Raw genomic sequence first — 3,482 nt, forward strand, 5'->3', positions numbered from 1 at the left:
TAAGAATGGATCCTTTATAGAGAAGGATTTTCTCTCGAAAGAAGTGAGTGGGAGGAAAGTAGAACTTGACGAGGTAATTGTACCTACTCCCTTATTGGAAAGTAGTTCATCACAGAAATCAGTTCCAGTGATTCCTACACCAGTAAGTGAGGAAGCTAATGATGATGATCATGAAACTTCTGATCAAGTTACTACTGAACCTCGTAGGTTAACCAGAGTAAGATCCGCACCAGAGTGCTACAGTAATCCTGTTCTGGAGGTCATGTTACTTGACCATGACAAACCTACAAACTATGAGGAAGCGATGATGAGCCCAGATTCCGCAAAATGGCTTGAGGCCAAGAAATCTGAGATGGGATCCATGTATGAGAACAAAGTGTGGACTTTGGTTGACTTGCCTGATGATCGGCAAGCCATAGAGAATAAATGGATCTTCAAGAAGAAGACAGACGCTGACGGTAATGTTACTGTCTACAAAGCTCGACTTTTTGCAAAAGATTTTCGACAAGTTCAAGGAGTTGACTACGATGAGACCTTCTCACCCATAGCGATGCTTAAGTCCGTCCGAATCATGTTAGCAATTGCCGCATTTTATGATTATGAAATTTGGCAAATGGATGTCAAAACTGCATTCCTTAATGGATATCTCAAAGAAGAGTTGTATATGATGCAACCAGAAGGTTTTGTCGATCTAAAAGGTGCTAACAAAGTGTGCAAGCTCCAGCGATCCATTTATGGACTGGTGCAAGCCTCTCAGAGTTGGAATATACGCTTTGATAGTGTGATCAAAGCATATGATTTTATACAGACTTTTGGAGAAGCATGTATTTACAAGAAAGTGAGTGGGAGCTTTGTAGCATTTATGATATTATATGTAGATGACATATTGTTGATCAGAAATGATACTGAATTTCTGAATAGCATAAAAGGATACTTGAATAAGAATTTTTTAATGAAAGACCTCGGTGAAGCTACTTATATATTGGGCATCAAGATCTATAGAGATAGATCAAGACACTTAATTGGAGTTTCACAAAGCACATACCTTGATAAAGTTTTGAAGAAGTTCAAAATGGATCAAGCAAAGAAAGGGTTCTTGCCTGTGTTACAAGGTGTGAAGTTGAGTCAGACTCAATGCCCGACCACTGCAGAAGATATAGAGAAAATGAAAGTCATTCCCTATGCTTCAGCCATAGGTTCTATCATGTATGCAATGCTGTGTACCAGACTTGATGTGTGCCTTGCTATTAGTTTAGCAGGGAGGTACCAAAGTAATCCAGGAGTGGATCACCGAACATCGTTCAAGAACATCCTGAAATACTTGAAAAGGACTAAGGGTATGTTTCTCGTTTATGGAGATGACAAAGAGCTTGTCGTAAACGGTTACGTTGATGCAAGCTTTGACACTGATCCAGATGACTCTAAGTCACAAACCGGATACGTATGTTTATTGAATGGTGGAGCTGTCAGTTGGTGCAGTTCCAAGCAGAGCGTCGTGGCGGGATCTACGTGTGAAGCGGAGTACATAGCTGCTTCGGAAGCAGCAAATGAAGGAGTCTGGATGAAGGAGTTCATATACGATCTAGGTGTCATACCTAGTGCATCGGTTCCAATGAAAGTGTTTTGTGACAATACTGGTGCAATTGCCTTGGCAAAGGAATCCAGATTTCACAAGAGAACCAAGCACATCAAGAGATGCTTCAATTCCATCCGCAATCAAGTCAAGGAGGGAGACATAGAGATTTGTAAGATACATACGGATCTGAATGTTGCAGACCCATTGACTAAGCCTCTCTCACGAGCAAAACATGATCAACACCAAGACACCATGGGTGTTAGAATCATTACAATGTAATCTAGATTATTGACTCTAGTGCAAGTGGGAGACTGAAGGAAATATGCCCTAGAGGCAATAATAAAGTTGTTATTTATATTTCTTTATATCATGATAAATGTTTATTATTCATGCTAGAATTGTATTAACCGGAAACTTAGTACATGTGTGAATACGTAGACAAACTGAGTGCCACTAGTATGCCTCTACTTGATTAGCTCGTTAATCAAAGATGGTTAAGTTTCCTAGCCATGGAAAAAGAGTTGTCATTTGATGAACGGGATCACATCATTAGAGAATGATGTGATTGACTTGACCCATCCGTTAGCTTAGCACGATGATCGTTTAGTTTGTTGCTATCGCTTTCTCCATAACTTATACATGTTCCTATGACTATGAGATTATGTAACTCCCGAATATCGGAGGAACACTTAGTGTGCTATCAAACGTCACAACGTAACTGGGTGACTATAAAGATGCTCTACAGGTGTCTCCGATGGTGTTTGTTGAGTTGGCATAGATCGAGATTAGGATTTGTCACTCCGTGTATCGGAGAGGTATCTCTGGGCCCTCTCGATAATGCACATCACTATAAGCCTTGCAAGCAATGTGACTAATGAGTTAGTTACAGGATATTGCATTAGGAACGAGTAAAGAGACTTGCCGGTAATGAGATTGAACTAAGTATTGACATACCGACGATCGAATCTCGGGCAAGTAACATACCGATGACAAAGGGAACAACATATGTTGTTATGCGGTTGGACCGATAAAGATCTTCGTAGAATATGTAGGAACCAATATGAGCATCCAGGTTCCGTTATTGGTTATTGACCGGAGACGAGTCTCGGTCATGTCTACATAGTTCTCGAACCCGTAGGGTCCGCACGCTTAACATTCGACGACGATCGGTATTATGAGTTTATGTGTTTTGATGTACCGAAGGTAGTTCGGAGTCCCGGATGTGATCACGGACATAACGAGGAGTCTCAAAATGGTCGATACATAAAGATTGATATATTGGACGACTATGTTCGGACACCGGAAGTGTTCCGGGAGGTTTCGGATAAAACCGGAGTGTCGGAGGGTTATCAGAACCCCCCGGGAAGTTATTGGGCCCTTAGTGGGCTTTAGGGGAGAGAGAGGGCAGCAGCCAGGAGGTGGCCTCCCCAAGGGAGTCCGAATTGGACTAGGGGAGGGGGGCGCGGCCCCTCTTTCCCTCTCCCCCCTCTCCTTCCTTCCCCCTCTGAATTGGACTAGGAAAGGAGGAATCCTACTCCTACTAGGAGGAGGATTCCTCCCCCCTTGGCGTGACCTCTAGGGCCGGCCGGCCTCCTCCTACCCTCCTTAATATACGGGGGGAGGGGGCACCCCATAGACACACAAGTTGATTGTTTAGCCATGTGCGGTGCCCTCCTCCACAGATTTCCACCTCGGTCATATCGTAGTAGAGCTTATGCGAAGCCCTGCGTCGGTAACTTCATCATTACCGTCATCACGCCATCGTGCTGACGAAACTCTCCCTCGACCTCAGCTGGATCTAGAGTTCATGGGACATCACCGAGCTGAACGTGTGCAGATTGCGGAGGTGCCATACCTTCGATGCTAGGATCGGTCGGATCATGAAGACGTACGACTACATCAACCG

This window comes from Triticum urartu, chromosome 4A, assembly GCF_056163025.1.
Source record: "Triticum urartu cultivar PI428250 chromosome 4A, HENAU_Tu73, whole genome shotgun sequence".
NCBI lineage: Eukaryota > Viridiplantae > Streptophyta > Magnoliopsida > Poales > Poaceae > Triticum > Triticum urartu.